At 43.6% G+C, this 17,500-nt stretch overlaps 1 protein-coding gene across 2 annotated transcripts in view; it reads left to right on the top strand.

Moving 5' to 3' along the window:
- Nucleotides 1–17,500, top strand: part of LOC143035781 (xaa-Pro aminopeptidase 1-like) — a 267,060-nt gene that overhangs the window by 44,572 nt on the left and 204,988 nt on the right. The gene's annotated exons all lie outside the window — the stretch shown is intronic.

A 17,500-nucleotide genomic window follows, 5' to 3' on the forward strand; every position in this document is an offset into this window, starting at 1 on the left:
AGAGTCCAGCAAGAGACAGGGTGTACCAATAGACAGGGTGTACCAAGAAACAGGGTGTACCAAGAGACAGCGTCTACAAAGAGACAGGGTGAGTGGTCCGTCAACTCCATGCTGAGACCTCTTAGAAAATTGCTTTTTTCTCTTGGTCACCCTGTGTTGGGTCTTCTTCCTCCCCAGACGCCTTTTGCCTGGAAGACGAATCGTCGAGGCTCTGCATTCCAAGGGGCTTCTTTGTGGAGGAAGGAGGTCACAAGCTAGACGTCATTTTGTCTTTAACGGTCTTTAACGGTTATAACGGTCTTTAACGGTCACAACGGTTTTCAACGATATTCAACAGATGGTTCTTCGGTGTTCGTTATAACATTGAGACTCCTGCTTTCGTTTTCTGATTATTCGTGTGGCCTTGTTGGAGGTACGAGTACGTTGTGAACAAGAGAGTGCGCTCTTGCATGAGCTCTCGAGGTAACTGTGGAGTTGGATTTGTAACAATTATATTTAGTTGCTGATGCAAAGTGTGGGGCAAATACCCAGCGTCTTCAAAAACCTTTTTAATTTTTTACGTGATAATAATGAGAACTATAGTAACAGTAATGGCAATGATAGCAATGATAATGATGGTTAGTAATAATGACAATGGTAATAATGATGATAGTAATAGTGATGATAATAATAATGATGATAATAATAATGGTGATAATAATGTTGATAATTAATAATAGTGCTAATAATAATAGTGCTAATAATAATAGTGCTAATAATTAATAATAGTGGTAATTGATAATAGTGGTAATTAGAAATAGTGGTAATAATTATTAATAATAATGGTAATAATAATTAATGATAATGGTAATGATAATAACAATGATGTTGTTGTTGTTGTTCAGTTTGTCTTTGACATCTCGCTCTCCTTACAACGAAGTCGAGTTCGACTATCGTCGAAGTCCCGAATTTTGTTTCGTTTAGTCCCCCTCGATCCCCTGCGGAGGGGCTCTTACCTCGTCGGAGGAAAAGATGTATATAAACGTATATACAAAGGCCTTATCCACCCAGTAAGGGGGGTAGCTGAGTCAAAGCCTACTTTTTCCCTTGAGCCTACGTGGAAGAAAACTACAGAGAGGGAGAGAAAGAGAGAAGTGGAGGCAGTGAGAGAAAGAAGTGGAGAGAGTGAGAGAGAAAAGAGAGAGGGAGAAGGAGCGAGAGAGAGAACGAGAGAAAGATACCGAGAGAAAAAAAGAGAGAAAAAGAGCTAGAGAGAGAGAGAGATAGAGTAAGAGATAAAGAGAAATAGAGAGACAGATAATGAAGAGGATAAGGTCCCCAGTCCTTTCATTCTGCCTCTTTTTTTTTTCGAAACACAAGGGGGAACATGGGTGTGGTGTTCTTGTCCCCCTCTTCTAGTAACCTTCCTATGGACTTTTGTTCCTCGTCTTCTTTATACTAGGAGGCACCGCTAAGCTGAATAAAGTCGTGTGGTATTGGCCATACGAAAGAATTTTCAAAATACGCCACAACATTTATTATTATCATTATTTATAATAGTAATACATTATTATATGAATATTATGTTACTGTTGCATCATCCTCGTCATCGTCGTTGTTTCTTCTTTATTTTTGTTGATTTGTTTTTCTTCATGTTTATAATAAAGTCGATCTAGTCGTCGTCGTTGTCGCTGCAGTTCTTATTTCTTCTTTACGTTTTGTTGATTTGTTTTCTTCATGTTTATAGTGAAGTCGATCTAGACGTCATCCTCGTCGTCGTCGTCGTCATCCTCGTCGTCGTCGTCGTCGTCGCTTTGTCGTCGTTGTTGTTTTTGTTATTTCTCCACTTTATTTTATTTATTCAATCTTCTTCGCCTCTGTCTTGGAGTCGACCTCGTACAGATAAACATATATCATTTGTGAACGTCAGCGTCGATCTCCCTCCGCTGAGTAAAAGCCATCCATCATTTTAATACTGTTCGTCTCTCTCTCTGGCAAGGCAGTGCCAGGAGACGAAAAGATATGGGAAATGTCGAAAGGTTCTGGGAAAATTCGTTCGCTTTCATTTTTCTGATTTTTCGTTCTCGTGATAGTCTATCATGGAAACTGTCCAAAATCGGTTACTAAAGTACTTTGTGTGTAGTTATCGAGTAGCTGGGATCATGCAGTGGGTTCACTTGTATACTACAGTGCTTTGAAGTATAGCACTGTAGTGGATCCACTTGTGTACAGTGCTTTCAAATATGGCACTGCAGTGGATTCATTTGTGTACTACAGTGCCTTCAAGTATGGCACTGCAGTGGATTCATTTGTGTACTGCAGTGCCTTCAAGAACAGCACTGCAGTGGATTCATTTGTGTACTGCAGTGCCTTCAAGTATGGCACTGCAGTGGATTCATTTGTGTACTGCAGTGCTTTCAAGTATGGCACTGCAGTGGATTCATTTGTGTACTGCAGTGCCTTCAAGTATAGCACTGCAGTGGATTCATTTGTGTACTGCAGTGCCTTCAAGTATAGCACTGCAGTGGATTCATTTGTGTACTGCAGTGCCGGATTCATTTGTGTACTGCAGTGCTTTAAAGTGCAGCACTGCAGTGGATTCATTTGTGTACTGCAGTGCCTTCAAGTATAGCACTGCAGTGGATTCATTTGTGTACTGCAGTGCCTTCAAGTATAGCACTGCAGTGGATTCATTTGTGTACTGCAGTGCTTTCAAGTGTAGCACTGCAGTAGCCGTGTCGCCTTTAACACGAAGGAATTTGTCCTCATCCGGGTGACCACCAATAAGCTGAATAGAATAGTTTGGCGTCAACCAAAATAAAATGTATAAAGTACTGACGAAAGGTTCAGCTTCTTGGTCATGCATTCGCGTGCATGATGGATTCAGTTCGAGCCCCAGTTGCGGTCAGATCGAGTTTCTGTAGCTATATCATCTTCCACGCTAGCATCCACCTGTCCTGTGGGCTCCTCTGCCTCATCCAAGCCTCATCCAAAGCTCATCCGATAATCTATAATGTCTGGCATGGAGGTTCTCAATCCCTCCGGGCTTTACATCCAAGCTTCATCCAAGCTTATCAAATCCTCATCCAAGCTTCATCTAACTCTCATCCAAAACTCATCCAAAAATCATACAAGGGTTTATATGACTTCCATGGAAGTCATCCAGTTCGACTTCGCAGCCAAGCCTCATCCAATCCTCATCCAACCTTCATCCAAAAATCATCCAGAGTTCATACAAGGAGGTCATCCAGTTCGACCTCGCATCCAAAGCTCATCCGAGGCTCATCCAAGACTCATCCAACACGACCCCGACGGTCTATTCATCAGATCACCCGAAAAATCCCTCCTCTTCCCATTTGTTCCCGACGGCCCTTTTGCGGCCTCGAGTGTGGGAACACGACCTTAGCCCTCCCCCCCACCCCAGTTTCTTTCCTTCTTTTCATCCCTCGGTCTGCCCCCACACTTTCTTCCTCTCCCTCCTTCTCCATCTCATTTTCCTTCATCTCCATCTCCTTTTCCTTCTCCCTTTCCTTCATCTCCATCTCCTTTTCCTTCATCTCCATCTCCTTTTCCTTCATGTCCATCTCCTTCTCCTTTTCCTTCTCCTTTTCCTTCATCTCCATCTCCTTCTCCTTTTCCTTCATCTCCATCTCCTTCTCCTTTTCCTTCTCCTTTTCCTTCATCTCCATCTCCTTTTTCTTCTTCTCCTCATTTTCTTTCTTCTCCTTCTTGTCCCTTTCCTTCTTCTCCATTATTCTTCTCTTTCTCCTCCCTCTCCCTTGTAGACTTTGAAGACTACACAGGTGGGCGTGGGTAGTCGTGGGCGGGCTGTCTCTCTTCGGAGGCGTAGGGAGGAGTAGCGGCTGCCACCACCGCAGCGCATCAGATGTAGTCTTTGAAGGCTACACTTTAGAGTACCGCAGGGAAAGATAAGCCTCTTCGGGCTTTCTTGATTTATTAAAGCGAAAAGGTATTTACAGAGTAGGAAAATTTCCTATGGGGAGAGTCCCCAGATGTTCCCTGTAAGGGAGTCAACCCTGGTTCTCCCTCTTAGGTAAAGTTCCTCTATGGTGACACAGTCGCAGGGGTTCAATACACAGAAAGGTCTGCATTAGCATTTCTGCGTGAGGCTGCCTATTCTGTGATCATTTTGCCTTTCTGCAATAAATATTTGTCAGTTGCAGTGTAATGGTTCTAGTTAGTATCAATAAATGTGTCTTGACGTGATGTATGGTTCATAGTTATGATTGTGTAGTTTGGTAAGTGTAAGGAGTGGTTTGTAGGTGTCTCGCGACACTATGTATACTTATTTCGGTAATTGGAAATTGGTATGTTATAACACATTTGTAAATGTTCACTTTAAACCCACTATCGGAGAAATAATCTCGGAAGTACAGGAAAACTGTATATTTCGACTACTATCTGTAGTCCTCTTCAGCAGAATAGTTGACTATTCTGCTGAAGAGGACTACAGATAGTAGTCGAAATATACAATTTCCTGTACTTCCGATATTATTTCTCTGATAGTGGGTTTAAAGTGATTATTTCGGTAATTTTCCGACGGTCGGTGGCATGATGTGTGTCGTGTGTTTGAGTCACACGTTTACGATTTGGGAATGTGGAGTTCAGCAAGATTGGAGGTATTGAAAGGCGCCAGTGCCTGCCGACACCTTCTTGCATGTATGTGGATCACGTGTCAGGCATGTGACATATCGTATATATGGTTATAGGGTTAGTATATGGATACTCCCCTCTCTCTCTCTCTCTCTCTCTCTCTCTCTCTCTCTCTCTCTCTCTCTCTCTCTCTCTCTCTCTCTCTCTCCTCTCTCTCTCTCTCCTCTCTCTCCTCTCTCTCTCTCCCTCTCCCCCCCTCTCTCTCTCTTTCCTCTCCTCTTCTCTCTCTCTCTCTCTCTCTCTCTCTCTCTCTCTCTCTCCTTCTCTCTCTCTCTCTCTCTTCTCCTCTCTCTCTCTCTCTCTCTCTCTCTCTCTCTCTCTCTCTCTCTCTCTCTCTCTCTCTCTCTCTCTCTCTCTCTCTCCTCTTCCTTCGCCAACACGTTGAGTTCCTCTGTGCCTTCCCACTCTCCTCCCCCTCGCCTGTCTTCCATTTTTATTCGTCTTCCATTATTTCCCTCTTCCTCCTCCCTCTTCCTTCCTCTCTCCTCTCCTCCTCCTTTCCTCCTTTCCTCCTTCTCTTTCCTCTCTTCCCTTTCCTCCCCCTCCTCCTTTCCTCCTCCCCTCCCCTCTCCCCTCTCCACTCCCCCTCCCCTCTCCCTCCTTCCTCCTCCCCCTCCCTCCCTCCTCCTCCCTCCTCCCTCCTCCCTCTCCCTCCTTCCTCCTCCCCTCTCCCTCCTTCCTCCTCCCCTCTCCCTCCTTCCTCCTCCCCTCTCCCTCCTTCCTCCTCCCCTCTCCCTCCTTCCTCCTCCCCTCTCCCTCCTTCCTCCTCCCCTCTCCCTCCTTCCTCCTCCCCTCTCCCTCCTTCCTCCTCCCCTCTCCCTCCTTCCTCCTCCCTCCTCCCTTCTTCCTCCTCCCTTCTTCCTCCTCCCCTCTCCCTCCTTCCTCCTCCCCTCTCCCTCCTTCCTCCTCCCCTCTCCCTCCTCCCCTCTCCCTCCCTCCTTTCTCCTCCCTCCTTTCTCCTCCCTCCCTTCTCCTCCCTCCTTTCTCCTCCCTCCTTTCTCCTCCCACCTCCCTTCTCCCACCTCCCTTCTCCCTCCTCCCTCCTCCCTCCTCCCTTCTCTCTCCTCCCTTTTCCCTCCTCCTTCCTCCCTTCTCCCTCCTCCCTTCTCCCTTCTCCCTTCTCCCTCCTCCCTTCTCCCTCCTCCTTCCTCCCTCCTCCTTCCTCCCTCCTCCTTCCTCCCTCCTCCTTCCTCCCTCCTCCTTCCTCTCTCCTCTTTCTTGCCCTTCTTCCCTCTCTTCTCTCCTCTTCTTCCTTTCTCCCTCCTCCTCCCGTTTCCTTCATCCTCCTTTCTCCTTTCTCCCTTCTCTTCCTTTCGCCCTTCTGCCTTCATCCCTTTTGTCCTTCCTCCCTCCTCTCTCTTCCTCCCTGCTCTTCCCTTCTCTCCCCCTCCTTCTCCCTCCTCCTCCCTTCTCCCTCCTCCTCCCTTCTCCTCCCTTCTCCCTCCTCCTTCTTCCTCCCTCCTCCTTCCTCCTCTCTCCTCCCTTCTCATCCTACTCTACCCTCCTCCCTTCTCCCTCCTCCTCCCTTCTCCTCCCTTCTCCCTCCTCCTTCTTCCTCCCTCCTCCTTCCTCCTCTCTCCTCCCTTCTCATCCTACTCTACCCTCCTCCCTTCTCAGTTCTAAAACATTTGTTTGTTTTTCTTTTTTACTTTCCTTTTTCTTGTTTTCTTATATCTCGGCCGCTGCCCACACGCTTGTGTCTATCTGTCTGTCTTCTTCCACTTCATATCATTTTTTCCTCTAGTTTCGCATAATTCATTTTTTGTTTTCCTTTGCTACCATCATGTGAGTGTGTGTGTGTGTGTGTGTATTCACCTTGGTCTTTGGATCACGTGCTGGACTCGTGATCGACAGCTATTTCCCTCCCGAAAGAGAGCTCAGAGCTCGTATGACCGATCTGTGGATAATGCTATGACCTTACACGCGCGCACGCACACACACACACACACATACACACACACACACACACACACACACACACACACACAACTCCCCTCCCACGAGAGTTGGAGTAACGACTCCAAGCGCAGCGATACTGAAATTATTTCAGCCCTGGGCGGGATTCGAACCCGGACCGTGGTAGTGACAGTCGGAGACTACCAACCGCGCCACCGAGTCATGTGTGTGTGTGTGTGTGTGTGTATACTGTTATCTAATAACACACGTGGTGATTGCTACTGGCGGACACACTACCCCTCTCGTCTATGATTACAAATGATTTTCTTCCTTTCGCAAGTGGGAGCGGAGGAGAGAGCGTCCACGCAATCCTTCGTTTGTGACAGTAAAGAAAATGGGAAGACATGTCCATGGATAATTCATAGAAAACGGGCCTTAAACTTAGGATGTGAAAGGAGAAGGTTGTGTAGAGCTACGGGGGTGAAAAGGCTTGGTTCGATTTGGACTCTTCTCAAATGGACGCTTCCCATATAGACCCTAACCAAACCTAACCTAATGTGACCTAACCTAACCTAATCTAACCTAACGTGACCCAACTTAACTCAACCTAACCTAATGTGACCTAACCTAACCTAATCTAATCTAACGTGACCTAACGTAACCCAACCTAACCTAACCTAATGTGACCTAATCTAACCTAACCTAACCTAATGTGATCTAACCTAATCTAACCTAACGTGAACTAACGTGACCCAACCTAACCCAACCTAACATAACCTAATGTGACCTAACCTAACCGAAACTAACCCAACCTAACATAGCTTGACCTGACCTAACCTAACCTAACCTAACCTAATATGACCTAACCTAACATAACCTAATCTAACCTGGCCTAGCCTAGCCTAACGTGACCTAACCTAACCTAACGCAACCTAACCCTTATCAATCATGATTTTTTTTTTTTTTTTTTTTTTTTTAATGAAAAGCGTCCAAATGGGAAAATTTCATCCGAGACAGCACCAGTGAAAAAGGGGCAGATAATGATTTTTAGCAAAATATGGCGTTTTGGATGGGATTAGTGAGAGGTTAGTCTAGTTAAGTAGGTCTTTTTTCTGGGCGCCATGTTGAAGAAGAGGTGACATAATGGAGAAGGAATTTTTTTTTTTTTTTTTTACAAAGGGTATGACGTCAGTGCTAGACTCTTTCACAAGCCTAAGCGCAAACTGAGACGCAGGCGAGGCAGCACACAGCAAAGTCAGACCTCTTGTTGCTGAACTGAAGTACGGTTTTGAACTTTTTCTTTCACTTCAACTGCTTCTACAAATCTAGATGTACTACCTCAGCATTTCAAGTGTGAGAGAAGTTCAAATTATACTACAGTTCAGCAACAGAAAGTCTGAATTTGCTCTCTGCTGCGTCGCCTGTGTCGCCTGCGTTACCTGTGTCACCTGCGTCGCCTGTGTCACCTGCGTCGCCTGTGTCACCTGCGTCGCCTGTGTCGCCTGCGTCGCCTGTGTCACCTGCGTCGCCTATGCCACATGCGTCGCCTGCTCCGCCTGTGTCGCATGCATTACCTGTGTCACCTGCGTCGGCTGTGTCACCTATATCTCGGTTTGCGCTTAGGCTAATGATATATACTGTATATTACCCATGGAAAGGTCTTTTGAGTATTTTTCATTTGCATGACCCGAATCCAAGTCTTGAAGTGAAAATGGTCAGGAAATGGAGAATCTAACCCAATTTCAGGCAGAGAACCTTATAACTAAGTAAAAGTTTTATAGTTTAAAAGGCTTGGCTTAATTGCCCGGTAAAAGGATGGAATCGGATTAGGTTAAAAACTTCATCGAGCAGCGTAAGCTGCACTGACCGAATTAAAATGTCCGATAATAGCAAAATAAATTAATAGACTAGTAAACAGATAAATAGATAAATAGAAAACATAGAAATAAAATTAAATGGAAAATAGATCAAAAATGAAACAGACAAACATATACGCACATCACATACACGAACGCGCGCACACACTCACACACACACACACACACACACACACACACACACACACACACACACACACACACACACACACACACACACACACACACACACACACACACACACACACACACACACACACACACACACACACACACACACACACACACACACACACACACACATTCGGAGAAAGAAAATCACACACACAAATACACACACGCGCGCGCACACACACACATACACACACACACATATACACACACACACGACTCGGTGGCGGGGTTGGTAGAGTCCCCGACTGTCACTACGGCGGTCCGTGTTCGAATCCTGCCCAGGGCTGAAATGATTTCAATATCGCTGCGCTTCGAGTCGTTACTTCAACTCTCGTGGGCGGGGAGTCGGTGTGTGTGCGCGTGTAAGGTCATAGCATTACCCATAGATCGGTCCTACGAGCTCTGAGCTCTCTTCCGGGAGGGAAATAACAGTCAATGACGAATCCAATACGTAATCCAAAGACTAAGGTGAATACACACACACACACAGACACAAAGAGAGAGAGAGAGAGAGAAAGTGCCACTCATTACCGAGAGAGAGAGCCACGGAAATGAAGAGAATCGACTGGTGGGTGTCGATTTAAAAGGGAAAAAAAGCAAAACCCAGAGAAGGTTTGATGCTTTAAAAACACACCACCAACGTAATACTCAAACATGTACAACACTGCACCACTTCTACTACGTAATACATCTACAAAAAAGAAATCGCATTCAGATCACAAACGGGCTCTTCGAGACGGGCTACCATACACTCTACTCCAACAAGCCCCCTATTCCTAATATAAGCCACACAGAAAAAATCAATTCCAAGAGAAACAAGAACCACACTAGTACGCTTGCATTTAAGTCACCACCCAGCAGTAAGATTCCGCCGACAAGGAATAGGCTTGGAGACAGAACCAAACTGCCCCCAGATACAACCATCTCACAAAAGACACTTAACCTCTTACCTTACACTCTTCCACATGACCTACCCCTTGACAACAACACAATATCTCTTACTTGAGTGACCTCTGGGTCAGGTTAATGGTTGTTGCCGGTTACGGTTACGTGAGGGGTCGTGGGTCTCTTGCAAAGAGAGACTTGGGGCAACGGATTGATTGGTTGAACGAGTGCCACAAATGGTCCGCAGAGACGAATGTGGCCCGCGGCATCTGACATGAAACATAAATATCTAGAATCCTAGATTTCTCATAAAGTCGCGACGAATTTATGAATCCCTTATACAAAGTTTGTATTTTCTTGTTATAGATTTCTGTATTTCATACTGACGTACTACAATCCTGTTTTTTTCTCTCTTTTTCAGGTGTGTGTTAAATGTCTGACGTTATTTCGTCCTTACTGATGCAGTTGAGGTGGATCTCTATTGAAGCCCACTGAAGGACGTGCAATGTCTGTACCTCATCACAGTGCCTTAATCCTACTTGTTGAAGTTCTATGCACGGTGAGAATTGGATGTGAAATATTAGTTGGAGTAAGATTAAATCTCGACAAAAGTTATGTTGAACGTTTTCGACGTAAGATGAAATTTACAGGTTGTTTGTATTAAAGTTGGCTGCTTTCTGTCTTCTACAGTGGAAGAAATAAATTTGGATTTTTTTTTTAAATCCCAGAGAAAGGTTTAAGTACAACGTTATTTCTATGTTTTCGTTCGTTATTTCTTTACTTTTTATTTGTTGTTCGTTTCTGTGTTATTTGTTCATGTGTTTGTCTATTCAGTTATACAAACAAATACAATAACCAACCACAAGCACATGAACAAGTACAAGAACAACTACAACCAGCACTACAGCAACAACAACCGCGATGATCACAACCAGAACAACAACCACAACAGCAGAAGCCACAACCAGAACAACCACAACCACCGCAATCACAACCAGAATAACACCACAGTCACCACGCCCAAAACAACAACTACAGTTGCAACCACACAACCAGCAGCCACAACCACAAATATCAAACATAATGCTTCTGTGCTGAGCTGCAACAGTCTGACCAAGATGGATTGTGCCTCTCAGGGCGGCCTTCAGGAGTGCCCGGCCCGGAGAGCCTTCGGGACAGACTCTTTGGGGGAAGAAGGAGAGAGCTGGGGAGGGGGGAAGAGTTCGTGGGTGGGGGGGGGACCATGGTACATGCTGGAAGGGGAAGAAGAAGAACTCTGACATGAAGATGGAGTTCGGGAAAGGAAAATGGGAGAACGGGGACAGCAGGAGCACGTCGTTCTTCAATGTTAAGCTCGCTGAAGGAGGAGGAAGAGGAGGAGGAGGAGGAGGGGGGGATTAGTGGCTCAAAAATGTCTTGTAATAGGTGACCCAAGAAAAGGTGATGACCTTTTGGTCCATAACGAATAAGTGTGTGTGTGTGTGTGTGGGTGGGTGGGTGTGCGTGCGTGCACGTGTGATGTACATGTACGTACATATGTACTCGTACATGTGTACGCCAGTGTGACAGCGGGACAGTGAGCTTCATCATGTTTACTCATCCTAATTGCCATCTCCATGGTTGAATGAAACGTGCAAACGAAAGTACAAATTTGTGTACACAGAAAACGCACACACACATACATACATACACACAATTGAATATTACAAAACCGTGTATATGTTTACATACATAACCATCCCTACACACCCTCACTATTACACATATGAGGCTGTTCCAATGGATCAAGCTAGGAAATCTCGTGAATTTATATGTTGACGAATTTTCGTTCCTTTTCGTATAACACTGAAGATCATTATTTTGTACATTCGATTCCTACAACACGGGGGGGGGGCTTCCTACCCTCAACTGAACAAAATCGTCAGGCGTTAGCTAAAACAAACACTGTGAAGTGCGTCATTACGGGGAAAGGGTTTATAGAAATGGGATTAATCCCTTCAGACGAAAAAGGTTGAATCCCTTCAGTGGGAGGTGCGGGGGAGTGAGGGGGTTATCCTAAAGCGAGTGACGTCATCTGGACTTAGAATAACGCCTGTAGAATGTCTCTTTCCATCAAAGGGGTTTAATATAGTGGACTTTGGTAATCGGCGCTTGAGCAGATGAACATGCGAACCAAGAATTGGTGAAAAATGTAGTAACACGTTTGTAAATCACAACTAACACCACAGTCGGACGAAAAAAAAAAAGAGTCGAGTAAGCGAAACTATATATTTCGATTGTTAAATGCAATAGGATTGCAGTTAGCAATCGAAATATATAGTTTCGCTTACTCAACCCTTTCCTTCGTCCGACTGTGGTGTTAGGTGTGACGCGAACCAACATTTATTCGTCCATTTATTTATTTGTTTATTTATTTATTTATTTATTATTTTTTTTTTTTTATGTTTTTTTTTTATTAATTTGTTTATTTTTCTTTCTTGTTTTGGGAGTCGTATGACTACCGAAAAGAATTGTAATCACGAATCATTTCTTTACGTTTGATGTGATCAAGGTTTCTTGTTTGTTCTCTTGTTCCGTTATTGTGAACAGACGCATCGAGAGTTGCTTCCACAGTTGACTTTCGACACATGTGGAGGATTTTCCACATCATCATCTAGCTTGGTTCCACCTACTCGTGGGTCGAGTCCTGTCCACAGCATAGGACTTGGCTCTTCATCCACAAGGTGCTGAGATGGGAGGGGGTGATCAATAGGATTGGGTGAGTGTTGAATGGATGTGTGCTTTGAGTCGACCATCCCCCCTTTATGAGAGGAAAAAATAGCCTTTGGTATGTATGTATGCATGCATGTGTGTATGTATGCATGTGTGTATTTGTATGTGTATGTGTGTGTTTGTATGTATGTATCCATGCATGTATGCATGTGTATTTGTGTGTGTATGTGCATCTATGTATGTATGTATGTTTTTCCTCTTCCTAGTGGATTTTACAAACATATGTATATATGTATGCATGTATGTATGCATGTGTGTATTGTATGTATGTATGCATATGTGTGTGTGTATATGTGTATGTATGTATATGTATGTATGTATGGTTGTCGCCATACCATTTTGTCCACTTTTGAGTATGCCTTCATCCCATAGAAGGGTTGATGGTGTAGTAGAATCACTGTGACAGACAACAGAAATATTGACAAAACTGTCGATAATTAATCATTTATTGTGCGATTTTTTTTCCGACTATCAAACGGTATACAAACATATTTCCTCGCCTCGGTGATCCAATGGAGGTGTTCAAGTGGATCAAAGGCTTTAACAAGGGTGACGCAAGCAAGGTCATCATATTAAGACTCGCAGTAATTGATTTAAATTGGACAAACTTAGATTTAAGAAGGAAATAGGCAAGAATTGGTTTACTAATAGGTTGGTCAACGAATGGAGTAGACTTGGTAACCATGTAGTGAGTATTAAAACAATTGGTTGTTTTAAAAGAAAATTGGGTAACTTTATGGATAGAGATGACAGGTTGTAACGGACATGGAACTGCCTAGTGTAGGCCTTATGGTCTCTCGCAGTCTCCTCCATTTTATGTTCTTATGTTCTTAATTGCTATGGGAGAAGTCGCAGAAACTCCGGTTCAATTATTATTTGTATTTATGTTTCTCTGTTCCTGGTTTATAAGTCAACCTAGCAGAGCTCTCATCCCCCTAACACAGGAAAGCTGTGCTAATTTTTTTTTCTGTCTAATGGTAGAAGATTTTGGGTCACATGAAGTATTGTCACCCCAGAACGCTCACATGAAGAATCGTCACCCCCATGAGATCCCACCTGAAGAATTGTCGTCACCCCAGCACGCCGAATATCAACAGTGGAATAAAGATTAGGTTAGGTTAGGTTGAATGAGGGTTGTACTTATTGTCATCAACTTGTACAACCGAAGAATCGTAAATCCAAGATGGCCTACATGAAGAATTGTCACCCTAGGATAGCCCACATGAAGAATTGTCACCCTAGGATAGCCCACTTGAAGAATTGTCACTTTGTCAAAGTCTGGGGTTCATGTGATCTTATTCAGCTGAGACTATTTCTCTAGTAGCGTTATTTGTCTCTAGAAACTAACTAGAAACACTAGCTGAAGATTTACGCATACATACCAAAGTAAAGGGAACTGTTTTGTCTTAGCGTTGAGTGTATTGGCACGTTGGCTATAATGGGTTTTGGGCTCCATACTTCAGGTCAGACCGACACCACAAACACCACCACTATCACCACCACTAACTCCACCGCTACCACCACCACCGCCACTCCCACCATCACCACTACCACCACTACCACCACCACTACCACCACCACTACCACCACCACCACTTGCTACCAGAGTAGTGCATCAAAGATGAATGGGATCGCCTGGCGGCGGCGGCAGCAGCAGCAGCAGAACTGGAAGGAAAAAGAGTTGTGGTTACGCTCTACATGGCGACCCCAAGGCCTTCGAGTCTTTGGTGGTAGTAGTAGCAGTAGTATTATAGTATAAGGAGTAGTAGTAGTAGTAGAAGTAGTAGAAGTAGTAGTAGTAATTGTTGTTGTTGTTGTTCTTCTTGTTCTTCTTGTTCTTGTAGTTGTTGTTGTAGGAGGAGGAGGAGGAGGAGGAGGGGTAAAAGGAGGCGGAATAGGAGGAGTGGGAGAGGAGTAACATGAGGAGTATTAGTAACAAGTGTGGTATTTTTCATGATCACAATCACCATTATTTCTCAATTTGTTTATTTACCTATTTAATTATTATTTTTATCTTTTTGTTTTTTATTTATTCATTTATATATTTATTCGTGTACTTATTAATTTACCTATTCACTTGCTTATTAGGGACAAACCTTGCATATAGTTGGTGGATGTCAGGGGGAGATGGATTGGTTGATTAAAATCACGTGACGGCAGATAGAATAATAAAATCTCTAGACACGAATAAAGATTTATTTGTGATTCCTTTGAGATGAGGGGGATCCCTTCATCCCAATAAAATCACCTGACGACAAAATATAATCTAATGTCTGGTGAAGAATTCAGACCAATTTGTCTCTTCAGAACAAATGGTGGCTGTTCATTATGGTGAACAGAGTTTATAGAAAATAGAATTGAATAGAAAATGGAATAGACACCATTTTGATGCGAGTGCTATATATTCTACCCTCAAGCGGTTATTGTTTTTCGTAGTATAGTCTAGTGGGGCTGAGTTTTTGAATACTTTTCGTAACCAGTTATACACTATTCAGTTCCTTTTAACTTGACGGATAGTAATTATAGATATGAAAAAGTATGCATACCAGCTGTTTTGACAATCGTGTTGAAATTCATATATAAAAATGAAAAATATATAAAACTGTAAAAACAAATATATGAATAAATAAACAAACAGTTTGGTAAAATTAAAGAAGGAAAGATCCGCTAAGTTATGACAATTGAAGTGCTTCTGCACTAACCTCTATTGCTTCATCAGCACTAGATTCTTGATGACTATAATCGTTTATTATCGGGTTAGTGTAGTGCTGACGTTTGTGTAGTGCTTATAGTACTGCAACTAACGATGTTAGTGTTACCAATGTAGTACTTCAGACAATTGTTCTACCAACACCACATTATTGTTATTGCTTCAGTGCTCGCGCCAACGTAATCCTGCACAATTGCTGTTTGAATACTGCCTCCACCACTGCAGTACTCCCAACACTGAGCGCTGACAACACAAATTTTGACCTCGTTTTAAAGGTGGCGTGCTTACAGTAGTGAGGTCACCACTGCCAACACTGAAGCACTACCAACACTGTAGAACTACCACCACTACATTTGGATTGAGGATTGCCTTTACCACAAGAATACAGTGCTACAAGAAACTAAACAAAAACGAAGCGTTCCAACAAAACAATGGTTCCAATACTTCGGACGCTACCGACAGTAATACATAAGTTTGAATGTTATTACTTGGAGAGGTTATGTACATGTGTACTGAGGTATTATATTGCCTTTACTACAGGACTACACTCCAACAAGAAACTAAACAAAAACGAAGCGTTCCAACAAAACAATGGTCCCAATACTTCGGACGCTACCAACAGTAATGCATAAGCTTGAATAGGCTATGTACATGTGTACTGAGGTATTATTGCCTTTACTACAGGACTGCAGTGCTACGAGAAACTAAACAAAAACTAAGCGTCCCAACAAAACAATGGTTCCAATACTTCGGACGCTACCAACAGTTATGTTATTACTTGGAGAAGCTATGTATGCCTTCCTTTACAAGAGGATTGCGAAGGACGGGAAACGGCTTCTTGCAAAAGCTCTTCAAACCTTTAAGCGGACACAAATCCTTTCACGATGTTATTGCACCTCTCCCCCGACAACCCATTTCCCTTTATTCGTTCATATTCTCCTTTCTATCTCTATCAGTCTATCTCTGTCTATATGTATCTATCCATATCTATCTGTATATCTATCCGTATCTATCTATTCATCAATATCTATCCATCTATATGTACCTATCCACCTATATGTATCTATCCATCTATCCATCCATCTATTCATCCGTCTATTCATCTATCTGTCCATCTATCTGTCCATCTATCTATCCATCTCTCTATCCATCTCTCTCTCTCTCTCTCTCTCTCTCTCTCTCTCTCTCTCTCTCTCTCTCTCTCTCTCTCTCTCTCTCTCTCTCTCTCTAACTCCTCTTTCTTCTCCAAGTTTCCTTATATCTCTTTCATTTTTTCTTACTTCCCTTTCCTTCTCCTCCTCGTCCTCCTTCTCCTCCTCGTCCTCCTTCTCCTCCTCCTCGTCCTCCTCCTCCTCATCCTACTCCTCCTCGTCCTCCTCTTTCTCCTCCTCGTCACCGAGATAGATTACGACCCCCTTCTTTACCAAAGGGGGTAGGAGATGGGTGCCACAAATGTGAATAGAATTCGCCTAACGGCACCTAGAATGAAGACAAACAGCACCACCCGGTACGGAAGGGGGTCGGTCTTCTCTCTTCAATGGACATACTCTCCTGTCCCATTCCTCTCGTATCGACCTAACCCAACGTCGCCGTTGGGGGAACTGTGAAAAAGGAGGATTCACGCGTCGAGGGTGAATACTCCCCCAATCGATTCATGTTCCCCTAATCGATTCGGTTCCCGACGCCTTCAGGAAGGATGTCGAGACTCTTCCCAGGAGTCCCAGAGAGTCAGCACCTTCTGGAGGTTTCTGACCATAAAGGCGAAAAAGTCCTGTATGTACTGAGGCTTTTGAACCTTACGGTGCTGTGCTCGGCAGATGTTCTGCTTTTATGCCGGATCTCATTTTTTCGAGGAATAGGTTTGATAAGATGACCAAGAAGTTCTTGGAATTGTTCTTTTCAACAATGCTTGTTTAGTGTCTCTCTGGTTTCTGTCTCTATGTCTTATCTCTCTTTCTCTCTTTGTCTCTTTCTATCTGTCTCTGCCTGTCTCTCTGTCTCGGCCTATATGTCTCAGTCTCTGTCTCTCTGACTCTGTCTCTCTGTCTATCTCTCCCTCTGTCTCTTTCTCTTTCTCTGTCTCTCTGTTTGTAAACCTGTCTCTTTGTCTCTACTTCTGTCTGTCTTTATCTCTGTCTCTCTGTCTCAGTTCTCTTAAAGGAGACAGGCTCTCCAAAGAGTCAATTTCCACTTTGCCCCAGCAAAGTAACCTCGGTGATGACACTTTGCCCTCCTCTATGAGCTCTGTCCTCCGCCATCCATTTCACCCTTTGTTTGTTTTAATTTACTCAACTCGCTCGCTTTCAGAACTGTTCTAATTCTCCTTTATCTTTAGATTTTCTTTTTTTTTTATTCGTTCTTCCATCAGCCAATCCACCTATTCATCTAAGTACATTTGTATCATCCCCTACAAAATTTCATATATGATATATTTCCCTTTTTTTTTTTTTTTTTTGCCCGTCCTATTATCAACCTATCTACCTATCTAGATGCACATATACTGTATATACGTAAATTTAGACATAAACATTGG

Source organism: Oratosquilla oratoria, chromosome 19, assembly GCF_046742065.1.
Source record: "Oratosquilla oratoria isolate Oo_2021 chromosome 19, ASM4674206v1, whole genome shotgun sequence".
Lineage (NCBI taxonomy): Eukaryota > Metazoa > Arthropoda > Malacostraca > Stomatopoda > Squillidae > Oratosquilla > Oratosquilla oratoria.